General features: G+C 46.9%; 1 long non-coding RNA gene across 1 annotated transcript in view; it reads left to right on the top strand.

The window, feature by feature from the left end:
- The window catches only part of LOC146354349 (uncharacterized), a 42949-nt gene extending 29437 nt beyond the window's left edge, over positions 1-13512 (top strand). Inside the window, exons 2-3 of the long non-coding RNA XR_014788369.1 lie at positions 4971-5055; positions 12826-13512. This is a non-coding gene — a long non-coding RNA (uncharacterized LOC146354349). The remainder of the gene's footprint in view (positions 1-4970; positions 5056-12825) is intronic.
- The last annotated feature ends 814 nt before the right edge of the window (positions 13513-14326 follow it).

The following is a 14326-nucleotide window of genomic DNA, read 5'->3' as shown; positions in this document are numbered from 1 at the left end:
GGAGCTTTGTTGTTACTGGTTGTAGGCCCTCCTTTCCTTGGCGGGAAAGGGGATACTGTTTCACATGAACAGGCCTTGCTCCCTCCTTGAGGGGAATTTTGTATGGTGCTGCCTACTTGGCACGAGAGGCCCCCCCAATCCCCACCCAAGCTAGAGGGTTGACTCTATCTTCTATTAGGCTCCAGTCTTTGTTGGCTTCTGAGGTGGGTTCTTCTGCAACCTTCAAAAGGGCCATTTGGTAGTTACTACTCTGCTGTTTAGGGAGCCGTACCTCCATCCTTCCGTCAGGAGTAAAAGCAATCTCAATTTGGAGTTTAGTCAATAAGTCCCTTCCTAGCAATGCCACCGGACAGGAGGGGGTACAGACAAATGCATGTTCTAGGTGTGTTTTCCCAACCTTGGAGAACAGGGGACGAGAGAGGGGCACTTGGGTTGCCCTTCCCTCCACCCCCATTATGGTGGTGTACCCCCCACCTCCCGTTGGGGGCTCACTGAGGGGGAGGACGGACAGGGCGGCCCCTGTGTCCACAAGGGCTTTGTAGGAGCAGCCCCTAACCTTTATTTTGACCATGGGGTCCTGTCTTGCCTCAGAGACAGCTAAGAGGGGGCCGGGCCCCGGTCTGTCCTAATCTCTTTCCTGTTCATACAGAACTCTCTCTGCTCCTCCCGTATTTTCCCCTCTCTCTTTCTGCTTCAAAGCCTCACAGTCACGCTTCCAGTGCCGCATTTTCTTACAAAAGGCACATTGATCTTTCCCCAGGGGAGATCCTTTCCTTCCCCCTTTCCTCCCCTTTCTAGCTCCCTCTTTGTCAGGTTTAAGAACCGCAGCAAGGAGCTTGGCCTGCCTCTTGTCTTTTTCTTTTCCTTCTTCTTCTTCTCGCCTCTCATAAACCTTTTGAGCTACTTCAACTAAAACTCCTAGGTCAGCTGCCAACCCTCCTTCAACTTTTTGCAACTTCTTTCTGATGTCCTGGCAGCTATTTCCCATGAACTGAGTCGTGAGGATCCTTAAATTATTTGGATCATTCAAGTCAATGTCAGTATATTTAGCGAAGGCTTCCCTCAGCCTTTGGAGGAACACGGCAGGAGGTTCGTTTTTGTCTTGCTTTAGAGTCAGGACTTTTTGCAAATTGGGGGCCCTTCTCGCGGCTTGCTTCATGCCTGCTAAAATGAGTCGAAAATAGTCAGCATGTAAGCGTCTATGTGCCGCTGTGGCCACACCCCAATTGGGTCGCCCTGTGGGCAGAACCTCCGCCGTCTCCTCCTCAGTTGCCTGGGGATTTTCCTCCCTATACCTGGCTCGTGCCCCCGCAAGGATGGTTGGCTTTTGGCTGAGAAAACAGGTGTTCAATAGCATTTGTGTATCGTCCCATGTGGGGTTGTGAGTAAGCCTCACATTCTCCATCAGAGACAGGAGTGGCCCAGGATCCTCTTCAAAGGAGGGGTTAAATTGTTTCCAATTATACAAATCAGATGTTGTGAATGGGACATAAACAAACATTGTCCCTTGAGGATGTTGGGCAGTAGGGTCGGGGACTTCTCTGATGGGGAAGGTGAACTTCACCAGTGGTTGGGGGTCCTTTCGCAGGTTGTAGTTAGGTCCCCCTTTTGCTTCTCTCTGTAGGACCTCCAATCTTTCCTCTAGGGAATATAGACGATCTTGGAGAGTGTCCCGGCATTCAACTAGAGGGGTGGGGTCCTCTGGTACTATTTCGTGAGAGGGGTCCTTCTCGGGGGCATCTAACCGCTGGGCGGGCCCCTCAGGAGAGGGTGGTGGTTGCAACGGGCGTGGTCGCCCTGCGACGGCTGTCCCGTAGGGAGGAGGAAGCAGTAGGTCCTCTGGTGCCATGGCCACGACCCTGGGTGGTCCTTCTTTTGGTGGTTTCCTTTTGACCATCATGGGAAGGGCAAGGGACATGCATTTAACAACCCACGGAGCGGGCCTGCCGCCAAGGGGCACACAAGTTGCCCACAAATCAATATAAGGGAACTGGTCCCAACTTCCCCTCTGTGCTACTATTGTTCGCACATCAGATACCAAGGTTGGGTCAAAAGACCCCTCAGGTGGCCATTTGGGTTCTAATATTGGCCATTCCCGGGTGCAAAAAAAGACAAGACGATCCTTTGTCATCTTAGTTCCATAATCCTGCTTAAAACGTGACCAGTTGCACAAACAACACTCCAAGGGCGTATGGGACTTCTTCGCAGACTTAGATTGGGACCCGCCCATGACGGTGGGAATTTCAATCAGCAATTCTTGCGCTTCGCCCTCCTCTGACCTAGCCCGTCTCCGGGGTAAGGAAATGCAGATCGGGGCTCCCCACTCGCTTCGCCCGTAGGCGTCTCACACAATCACAAACACACCACCGTCCCGCGTTTATCCCCTAATGTAAGCTGTTTCACTTACCCCAAAAGCCTCTTCTGTCCCGCCCGCAGCTGCGTCCAGCTGCTTATTGATCCACTGCCGGTGCCTCCCTCTTCCTCTGGCGTTGGTCCCCAGGCGCCTCCGCCGCCACCGTCATGAGGAGAAGGCAGTGTAAAACAACCGCCTGTGGCCACTTCTCCTCCGCGGCCCCTCGGCTCGGCGCGAAGCGGACGCACCCCGAAGCAGGATCCAAGTCACGGCACCAAATTGTTAGATAAGAAGTCCTTGCTTTCGGTTTAGAAGAGAAGGATGCCAGGCAGGCAGCAGTGGATCCAACACTATTTTATTGAACGTTTTGCAGAACGGGTGCAGAGCAGTCTGGACCCCGAGACACGTGTACAAAAGCCCTTTATATCATATCGCTTCTATTGTTCTTACCAGTAACCAATGAAACAGTTAGTACATCGGCTCACTAAGTCAATAGCCAATAAACAGTCACCATCAGCTTACCAAGCTGTTAGTCATGAGCACGTCAGTATGATTCCCTTTTTGCTCCGCCTACATTTTCCCGCCACTCGGGCTCTTACATAACTTGAGACGCCATCGGTTATGGAGTCTCCTTTTTTTCTAACAGCAGCAAATACTTAAAACGTTTCTGGTCCCACCAGCAAACACTCCTAAAGCAGCAGCTGCTTCTTTTGTGTTGCAGCATCCCCTGATACCCTAAAAAAATCATAGTGTCTGTGTACTGAGAGATATAATGGGAGACACGAGACACACACTGAGTTCAGTACATTACAGAATAGGGACTGCCTGAATAATAGCATAATGTTTAAGATGTTCATCTGCCTACAGTTAGAATCTGAGATTTCTGACTTACAGAGAAAAGGGCATATGCTCATTCTTGGGCTAATTACAAAAAATCCTAAGTAGCAATTGAAAGACTTAGTTAGCTGTGGTGAGCAAATTACACTGCCAGTTCTGAGGAGGGACCAGGCTGCACAGACCAGGCTGCTCAAACTTCTCGTTTTTCCAGCACACCCAGTGACTTTTAAAAGGACCAAAAGTGAATCCTGGTTACTGATTTTAATGCTGTGACCTCAATTCCAAAGAGTAACACTCCCACTATTCACAAATTATTTAAAAATTTAGGCCTATGGGCACCCAAAGTCTAACTTGCGAATAGGCCGGGCATATTTGACCCAATACTTGGTACATGTTGAGTACAATCCTATAATGTCTACTCAGAGGTAAGCCCCATTAAGTTCAATGGTACGTAAAAACTGGATAATAGAGTGTATGGTTGACAACTCAGCTTTTCCACCTCCCTAGCCTACTTCTTGGTTTTATAGCAGAGCAGGGTCCTCAGACCTTTTTGGATCAGTGGGCACATTTAGAATTTTTAGAGTGTTGTGGGCACTCTCACAAAATGGCTGCCATGGAGGCTTGCTCATTCATAAAATTTCTACTGGTGGGTGTGGCCAGTCACAAAACACTCATTTCCCAGAAGGCATCTCGTGAGACTAAAAGAGAAGTAACTTACCCAAGAACCTAAATACAAAGCAGAGATGGCGTAGGGTGGGGAGTCTGAGTTCCAAAACACAAAACCACTCTTTTGAACCCAAATAAAGACAGAGCTGGAGTGCAGCCCTCTGCTTTGCAGCATGGCAACCTCCACTGAAAAAAATATTTTAAAAAAATCTTAATGAAAATTAGGAGGGGCAGGGAGGTCAGCCTGGTGAACAGCAAGAGAACTGTCCATGGGCACAGTGGTGACCCCAGTAGCAGAGTATCATAAGCCTAAAATATAGGCTTTATGCATTCTGTAGACAAGAGAAAACTTACAATCATCTAGGCAGACTGGATATTTTTCTTAATACTTTAAAACAAACAATCCTACATTTATTAAAAAGTAGTCAGAGAAAGTCTTGCCCATTGAAAAATAAAAGTAGAATACTAAATAGCCAGCTGGTACACTGCCATCTCTAAAATTCTTACTGCAAGAAAAAGAGATTGCAAAAGTTTAACTAACAATTTCTCATTGTATGTACAATGAAACACTAGGAGCAGGAAAGCCAGAGCATTCAGAACACGCAAGTCAACTGCATAACACCGGTATAGCGCTAGCATCACCCTTAACTGTTGTGAGTCGATACATGTCTACTCAGAAGTAAGCCCCAGTTAGTTCAGTGTGTGTAAAGGATTGCAGCTTAGTATTCTTCTCCAAGCAGCTTGATGGGAGGGTGGGGTAAAAATGTTAATAATGAAAATACTTAAGATTCATAGAGCACCGGTTGAATGTCAAAAATATGGCTGTGCAGAAATAGCCTCTCAAAATTATCCATTTTTGTGGGTAGAGAAATTTGGGGAAACCATTTCACCAAAAGTCTCCATGGGAAGGAGAAATTCTCCAACAGTTTTTTGGGGAGTTCAGCTCATCATTAGAAGTGGTTGTAGCACAATTTCTTTTTTCCTAAGAGTTTTCGGAGGTTTTGTGCTACCAGCATTTTGGTGTCATTTTAAAGGTTACCCTATCATTGTGAGGTGGCTAAGGGTGCTGTGTGTGTTCTTTCTTCCTGTCACACATCTCTCCATCACTCCGCAGCCTCCCATGCTGCCAGCTACCAGAGAAATGATTGTACAATGAAAAACAAGACATTCGCAGACTCCTTGGCCACCTCATAAATAAGGTAAGAACCCTGAACTCTGTCCATGAGAATTTGTCCAAAATGCTCTTCTCCTTTGAACATTTTTCCAAAAGCTATTTCTTTTCTATCAAATTGAAGGAGAATGGTTATATATATATATATATATATATATATATATACACACATATATATATATGGAAGAAATTTTTGGCACAGTACTAGTCAAAAGTGCTTCACATATATTATCTTAGTAACCCTGGCCCAATCTACATGGGTGATTTAGTGTGGAGCGAGAGCACATCAGGGTCATTCATGGCACATGACATTGTCACCACTCTGCAGCTTTCCCTTGAAAATGATGCGTTTTTGGAAAGTCGTTTTACTGCATCTTTTTTCCTTAAATGTGGCTCCCCTGCAGTTCCACTGCAGTGTGCCCCATTCCCCCAAATTAAATCCTGCATTCTGGGCATGCCTAGGGATGTGTCTGTGACCTGGCTGTGACTGGTCAAGGGGTGGGGCCATCTTTTTTCCCCCCCATTTTTTCTCACCATTGGCAGTAGCACTTTTTTTTGGACAAAGGGGGTTCTTTTCCTGCCAATTAGCACTAATTCGCAATAGCACTACTTTGCAGTAGTGCTGTTTCACTCTTTCACCACTGGCACTCCACTTTCCTTCTCCTCTGTATATTTCTACTCGGCACTATATCGCAGTAGCGCTATTTCACAATAGCACTGTTTCACTTTGTCACTACTCCACAGTGGTGTGCTTTGGACGTGGCACTTTCTCCAGCAGCTCCCTCCTTGGCTGTTTATTTTTACTGTGTGTTACTTCACAGTAGCATTATTCCTCACTACTTCACAATGGTGTGCTTTTGATATAGGGTACTTCACTGTTTATTTTTACTTTGCACTATGCAGCATGCAACTTCCTATCAATGTAACCATTCTAGAAGTGGAGCGCACTTATGAAGACAAATGGTGGATATGAGGGGAGAGGTCTGGGATAAACTACAGGGACATAATTCATCTCTTCCATTAAACTTCCCAGAGCAGGGGAACATGGACAGAGGTGGGGAACAAGCCTGTTCCGTTTGCTGAGCAGCACCTACCAGGTTGATGATGTTCAGTTCTACTGGCAGGACTCTGCCTACCCAACCCCAAAGTAAGGCGGTTTCAAGTGCAGTTTGACCTGTGAAAGTGGGTTTTTAGTAAGGCTGTGCATGGAGCCCCGCTTTGCTTTGGATGCTGCTTCAGACCCTCAGAATCAGGCCCGCTTTGACACAGACTGATTCGGACCCCCTCCGCTTTGACTTGGTTCCAGATTCTACGTGAGATTCAGATGTCCGGATCACTGAGTTTGGGCGTTTTCCCATTGACTTGCATGGAAAAATGCAAATGGCTATAACCTTTTCAGTTTTTATGATAAATATATGAAACTTGGGGGCCTCTCTGCCATCATGAAAGGGATCTCACCTGCCAAATTTCAGACAGTTTGGCCCAGTACTTTGTGTGCTAGGTGCAGCTGAAATTTGATTTTTCCCCCCCACAAAAACTCTCAAAGCAAAGAGCTATACCTCTCAGCCCCACAACGCTGCTGCCTCCTGCTTGCTCAGCTGTCAAGGACTGCCAGCTGTCTCCTGCTCACGAGGAGGAGACAGCTAGCGAGCAGCGGGGGCGTGAACTGCGCTGCTGGTCGGCTGTCTTGACAACCAACCAGGGAGGAGGAGGAGGAGGAGGAGGTGCAGCACCCCCCCCCCCCTGCTGCTAGCCATCTCCTGCTTGTGAGGATGAGACAGCTAGCCATGCCTCCTCCTACTCCCACCTGGGCAATTGACAGCACTTTTTGCATATAAGTCTATGTCACACATAGACTTATACACAAAAAGTGCTGTGAATCGCCCATTTACTCAAGATTCATGGCGCTCTTTGCATATAGGCCTATGTGCACATAGATTTCCAATTGTCATGTTTTTAAAAAACATGGCGATTACGGTGGAGGCAGAGGGACCAGCGAGTGAAGCAGGGGCTGGGGGGGGGGGTGTCTGGAGAACCCAGAGGGGAGTGGGTTCTCACATCCATAAGTAGCACCACCAGAATGATCTCTGTTTCTGAAACGCAGCTGTTTTTCTCCAGGTATTCAGTCTTCTCCCTTTCACCACCACTGTCACCGATTGGAGATTGCTGGGTTACGTTCAGCCCTGATTTGGCAGCTAGAGTTTCCGTTTGCCAAAGCTCCCCCTTCCCTCCCTCTCCTCCTCAACCCTTTGCTGAACTTTCTGAAGTTGATACTTTTGGTGCCAGGCTGCCTGGGTTGCTCAGAACGAATCACCATTCAGATGAGGCGCTTCATATGCAAGCTGCTTCGCTTCGGGGTGCCTTGTTGCTATTCTGCTCTGCCTCGTATCACACGGCAGCACCTCCAAAGCAGCCCAATTCGACTTGTTATTTGGGCTTCAGACCGAAGCAGTGCACAGACCTAGTTTTTAGGTAATGTGTACAAAGTGATTTCATGAAAATCTGGATATAAACAGAAAGTGCTTCTCATACAGTTTCCATGTAGATTGGGCCCTTCACAACAACCCTGCAGTAGATCAGTATTATTACCCCCATGTTGTAGATGACGGGCCAAGAGAATAGGTCCCTAACAGTCAGAAACAAAATATAAATAAATAAATAAATAAGCAAGCAAAAATTTACCCTAAATCTAGCAGGAACTGCTTTGATATTGGGTTTCCCAGCAAAACAGTGTGAGGAACTTAAGGGGAAAAACAGAACTTGTGATAAATTCACTCCAGCAATAATAGAGAAAAATTAAAAGTTTCCCCAAATTGGGCTGTGAGTACATATCTGTGTTTCCTTTAACAGAGTCTCTGCAAAATAACAGGGTAAAGTGCTAAACAGTCTTCTGGAAAGAAGAAAGATCTATGATGGTTTCACAGTAAATGTCTGGGACTTCTCATCTTTCATCACGCCTTCTCAGATTTGTTGATGCCCCATCAATGTTTGTAACTTCACTACAACCTCCTTAGAACACAGATCCTGTCTGGTGAAAACTAAGCATTCTCTGTCCTCCACTGCCAGAGATCAAGAGTCCCTTGGATTTTAAAGAAACAGCTGAGAGCCTAGATTCACATCTCTGTTTAGATCAGCATTCCCCAACCTGGTGTCCTCCAGATGTGTTGGGCTACAACTCCCATCATCCCCAGCCATCATGGCCAGTGGTCATGGATTATAGGAGCTGTAGTCCAACACATATGGAGGGGTACCAGATTAAGGAAGGATGCCTTTGATCAATAGTCTGCAATCTTTCCTTGAGATGGTTTCCACTCACATGCTCATATACACATATCATCCCTTATCCATTGTCAGATAGTAATAGGGTTGATTGTTATGGACCCAAAACAATGTACACATTTTTATAGGGTGTGTTGGACTTCACCTGTATTTAATGAAACTAGTGTTTTGTTCACAGTGGTTATTGCAAACCTTCAGCCATGCAGCATGTCACATAATGCTGTTTAAATACATGAATTAGATCCAGGTTCTAACTCTGGGTTCAGATACCTGTTGGCCCCTCACATACTGGTTGCAGGGCCACAGGTAATCTCCCTGTCACTAGGAACCCCTAGTATAACATTGCAGGTTTCACTGCATTTATCCCAGGAATGAACAAGGCTTCACTGCTCTACCACTTTGCCTTTCAGAGCATATGGGTATATTTATGCATTAACACTGTCTCCCCCAACCTAGTGGCCTCCAGATGTGTTGGACTACAACTCCCATTAGCCCATGTTGGCTGGGAATGTTGGGGGTTGTAGTCCACCACCTCTGGAGGGCACCAGGTTGGGGAAGGCTGCATTAATATACTTCTCCTTTGCTATAGAGCACGAAGGTCCTGTCTGACGCCTGTATATGCTGATCATTTTATTCATATCTGTAATGTTTACTGAATCTTTTAGCACTCAGTAATCAGCTCTGCCAGGAGTACCAGTGAGCAATCAGTCAGATTATATGCTCCTTTGAACCCTATTCCAGCCAGATAAACAGGGTAGATAAGAGAAACCCAAACCTTACAATCCCTTTGTTGTATCTATCACTTTCACTATTCACTCAGTGTGAATTGGCTAATAGGAAACAGAAGCAGAAAGCAAAGGAGAGACATGTGCATAGGGGAGAGAAGTGTATGTGCGCATTAGATATGTCGGGGTGAGAGCCATGTGTGCAGCTGGAGCTTTGCGAGCTCTTGTCTTCATAGAAGTTCTCACTGCTAAAGAGACAAGCTGGTTTTAAAACTAAGCAGCATCACCGTGTCTTTATGACAGTGGCTGCATTCAGACTTTGCGCTAACCCATGGTGGGTGGCAAGCTACGCTGGGTAGGTGGTTATGCAAACAACCTACTGTGCTCCCATCAGACAATCAGGCAAACAAGCTACACAGAGTATTTATTTCATGCACCCCTCGCCCCTTCTCCTCCTGTAGTCCTCCCGCCCAGCCGGGCGCATATCCCAGCTTCCTTTGCAGCAGGAATAGAGATCACTTGAAAGAAGCAGAGCAGCAGCAGCATTTTTGGCTGCTCTTGCTGAGCAGTTCTGTAAGCGATCTCCATAACCCATGCCGGCGTGACAGACAACGTGCTAACCCACCATAGGTAAAATAACCCTTACTACAGACCGTGGGTTCTCAGGGTGGCTTATTTGGGGGAAATAACCCACCGGGGGGGGGGGACATCCCACAGACGATACTCTAACCCATCATGGGTTGTTCCAGAAAATAAGCCATCATGGGTTAGCGTGTTGTGTGAACCCAGCCACTGGAAACTTCTGTGAAGCTCTAGCTGGGTGCACAATTTTCTCCAGTTCATTCATGTTCTTTCTTTGGATGCCCATCAGAGTTGCTCAAGACCACTTTTTCCAGAGTTCACAATACCGTTTTTTTCCTCCTGCTGTATTTTACAAAATGGTTACAGAGCTTCCAGAAATTTAAGAGCCTACCGGATTATGTCATATGATCTATTATTGATCACTATACATGTAAACTATCACTGTGGGTACAGCTTGGAGCAGGAAGACCTAGAATCTTGTATTGTACGTTACTCATTTTTATTGAAATGTTAGCTACATACTATGGTCTGTGATCTGGTAAGGTAAATAATCCTGTGTTTCAAGACGTATGACTTGCCTGTGAATTTGATAGTAGCACAGAATACAAATTTTATTTGCATTAGCCGCAAGCCACTGCAACAAGTTGATAGAGGTGTATATATGTCTTCGGGCTTGGTGTTTAAACTTAAATTTAGTTATAGCTAATGTTGACTAGGCATGTCTACTCAGAAGTAAGCCTCACTGAGTTCAATGGGACTTACTCACAGGCAGCAACCCAATGCAAACTTACTTGGGCAGTCCAACTGAACTCAGTGGGGCTTATGTTTGAGTAAGTATGTGTAGGGTCAGGCTCCAGATCTCTTAAAGCATTTGGATGCTCAGGTCTACTCACTTCCTCCCAGAAGGCTATGCCTCCCTTTCATCAGACAGATTGCCTGTGTCAGGTTGCTGAAGTTGTTTTTTTAAGCATCTGTCTCTTAAAACCCTCTTTCCATTTATTTTGGTTGATAAGATACCTACATTTCCCAACTTGTCCTGTTAGAAAATAAGGAAACCATATTCCCTTTTTTAAAATGTGGCTCTGATGACATCTTTTACCTGCTCTGTGTAATGCAAATTACTTATAACTAGCTAAGGAAAGCCATCACACTTTCTCTTAAAACTGAGCTCATGTATTGCTTATACTAGTTCCAGAAGAACACAATTGTTATTGGCTGTCTGGCTTAATTTTATGCAAGGTAATAAAATCCTACTGAGAGTCTGCTTACAAATAAGTGATAATTTCATGATCATTTTAATCTCAGTAACCTGGGAAACCTTTGCTTTTGCCTTCTTTCAGTATGGGGGTGAGCTATAATGATCTTGGCTGCACATGAACAGGGTTCAGCCACTGCCAGGATATGTGGTGGGGACTATAAATAGGAAAATTAGCTTTTCACCAGTCAAAGCATGGAATATTTTGTCCATTTTTTGCCAAAGATGCCTGTTGTCAGCTGACATTCCTTGGCCACAAACTTCATAGATTTGCATCGTTCTTCATTCTGGCATATTTCCTGCTAACAATTTGAAATCATATGTATGGAAGTAGTCAGAATATGGCCACAGCCATGCATGTTTTAATGTAGAAATTGCCATACATAAGTCTGAGAGATGCATCTGGCAACACTCCACAGACTCTGTGAAGTCTCCAGAAGCTCTAGAGCCTTGGCAGGAAATATGGCCCAATCCTGAAGTTTTCCCACCCCCCAAGATAGGTCAGCTGGTTAGAGTACTACCTGGGTCCTCCTCATGATACCTTCATCCAGCAGTCTCCCTCCTCTACCCAAGAGTGTCCCATAGTATGGCTTTGCAATGTTTAAGTGAACTAGCTTTACTCAAGTAGCCAGGTGCCCCCTGAGGTTACCTTTCATTGCACAAGTCCAACTATTGATCCCTTTGTTCGACTCCATCCTGAGCGCAGCCTCAGAGCCACTGAGTCCGTTGTCTATAACTGCCTTTGAGTTTGGGGACACAGCGTTCTTTCTTTCTCCCTGGACACCCAACATGCGTGTGGGTTTCAGCTCAGCTCAAAGATCAACCCATGGTTCGTTTGGCTTCCAAGGCCATTCTTGGTTATTCTTTCTTAGCGTTATCCCTGCTGTACTCTGGGGCCTAGCCCTAGCACCCATTGAATCCAAAGCCTGGTCGCAAATACAACACGGTCCACCTGTGGGCTCCCCACACACCCCTTTTGGTGTCCTACAGGGGCTGTGTCTTCTATGTGAGTTACTAGCTTTGAGTCCAATGGTGAGGGTTAAGCAGGGAATTTAAGGCATTGTGGAAGCTGCTACAGGGGTCTTGAGTCAAACCCAATGATTTAGCCACATTTTTTTAGTTTGGGGGTAACTTTTTAGCCAAGTCCCCCTCCTTGCCTCCATCCTCCATGTCTCTCTCCATGCTTATTTTCTTCAGTGTAGTCAGGAATGAGGAGTAGCCCCATCTCAAGGCTCTCTATTTTTAATTCTATTATAAATCAAATTGTGGTGGCTCTGTGGTCCCTTAGTAATGGCTAAGCCTCTGTTCAGTCTCCCCACCATTGGTGTGAGCACCAAGTGTCAGAATCACCTTTGGTTATATCATCAACTGCAGGGCTGCCCCCCCCCCATGAAGCCGGGTGAAGCCCCTGCTTCAGGCAGCAGAATGACAGGAGCAGCAAACTGTGCTGCTCTCCCCTTCCCTACACTGTGCCACCACCTCCAGTGGGTGCTCCGGAGAGTCTGCCAGCCGCTCTCCTGCCATGGCATTTTCCAGTGATCTCATGGGACACCCTTGCCATGCCTGGCTCTGAGGAAGAATTCCCTCAGAGCCAGGTATTTCAGCCTGGCCAGCTCTCTGAAGAGCTGCGCCAGCTGCTTCCTCCAGCCATGCAGCTCAGTGATAAGGGGAAAGGGGGCTGGGGGGCATGATGCAGTAAAGGGAAAGGGTGGGGGTGCAATGCAGGAAGGGGAAAGGGAAGAGGGGTACGAAGCAGGAAGAGGAAGGAGTGCGACGCAGCAAAGGGGAGGGGAAGGGGGACGCAATGCAAGAAGTGTATGGGAGGGGCATGATGCAGAAAATGGAGTGGTGGAAAGCACGATGCAGTGGCAGGAAGGAGAAGGTGGGGGAGTGCAACACAGTAAAGGAAAAGGGGTTGGAAGGTTAAAATCATTGTGTATGTGCTCTCTCCCCTCAGGTGGCAGGAGAGCTTGTGCTGGGGCTGATCCGTTGGCTGGTTCTTGACAATTGGGTGCTCAAAAGTGCCTAAGCAGCTCAAGGTGTTCCCTCCATTCTAAATCCATAACCGAAAGCTGGGAGACCTGAGGGTTGTCTGTGCCCACAGTATTTTTTCTAAGCATCCATGATGACCAACCAAGAAGCAAGTTCCTCTGTGTTCCCCTATTTTGGAACAAAGTAATTCTAACTGCTTTGACTCTGGTTTGCTTTGTTTTCCTTTTTATTCCTCCAAATCAATCCATTCCCACCCCAGGGCACATCGTTTCACCCTCATGCTAGCTCCCTTCCCCAACTCCCTCTCTGTAGGGCCTCTTCCCACTCCTTCCCTGGCAGTGCCAATCCACACCACCACTCCCACCCCAAGGCCGCCATCTGCCCTTGTGAGGCCTTTTCGAACTAGCACGCTGGGCCCACGTGCTTGGGCAGCCTTCTCCAACTTGGTGGCTCCCAGGTCTGTAGGGCTGCAGCTCCTATCACTCCCAGCCAGCATGACCAATGGGGCTGCAGTCCAAAGTATCTGGAGGGCCCCAGGTTGAGAAAGGCGGCGGTAAGGGGCTGGTGTACTAACCAAGCCTTTCTCTCTCTCTCTCTCATAGTGTGTGTGTGTGTGTGTGTGTGTTGAAATAAAATCAGTGCCCGTCGACTTAAGTGGTTTTTTGAGCTTTTCCTTCCTCCATTAGAGTACCTGTTCCCCACTTGGTTGAAAATCAGTGTATAAATCTGCTGTGTGAATGCCAGACGTCTGGAAAGGGACCCTTCATTCCTGTATCCATCTTGACATGTGTACACGTGAGTTCGCCTATGTGTGTGAACAGGAATGCACAGTTACAAGCGATAACAGAAGCAAAAAAAATTCCTCCATTGCGGTCTCCCAGCTTCAGTTCCAGTGCCCCAATCCCCACAATGATCCTCTCTCTCTCTCTCTCTCTCTCTCACACACACACACACACACACACACACCCCATCTCATTCCATGCATAGCTAAAGGCATGCACATAATCCACACAGCCTTCTACCTGTCTCATCATGTCACCAACAGCAACGGCTTCCCCCAAATCAAACAGAGAAGAGGCCCTGGCTGCCATTGACACAGCTGAGGCAGTTCAGCTGAAGGAGCAGTGACAGTGATTGGCATCTGTGCACGCATGAGGGGTAGAGCTTGCCATGCAGCACAAAGAAGCCTCTTTCATGTGCTCTGAGTTCCATGCCTCTTTACCTTGAACTTTGGCAAAGAGCCACAAAGATTCCTTTGATTTTGCTGGCACAGTCCCAGTCACTGTTCAGAGATGATACCTGACAGCATCCTATGGTCTGTTTTGGTGCATGACAGTCTGTGCTGATACAGACTGGGAGACTGGTATTAAAGATATGCACTCTTGCCACAGCTTGCAGAGTGGTGTGAGCTAGTGAAACCATGTAAGCATCCTATGTATGGCAGACAGAGCATGTTCAAGTCACTG

The sequence above is a fragment of the Heloderma suspectum genome, chromosome 2 (genome assembly GCF_057233095.1).
Source record: "Heloderma suspectum isolate Gila_16-S chromosome 2, 16-S_ref, whole genome shotgun sequence".
Lineage (NCBI taxonomy): Eukaryota > Metazoa > Chordata > Lepidosauria > Squamata > Helodermatidae > Heloderma > Heloderma suspectum.
The sequence above is the reverse complement of the archived record's forward strand: the minus strand, read 5'-3'. Positions and strand labels throughout refer to the sequence as shown.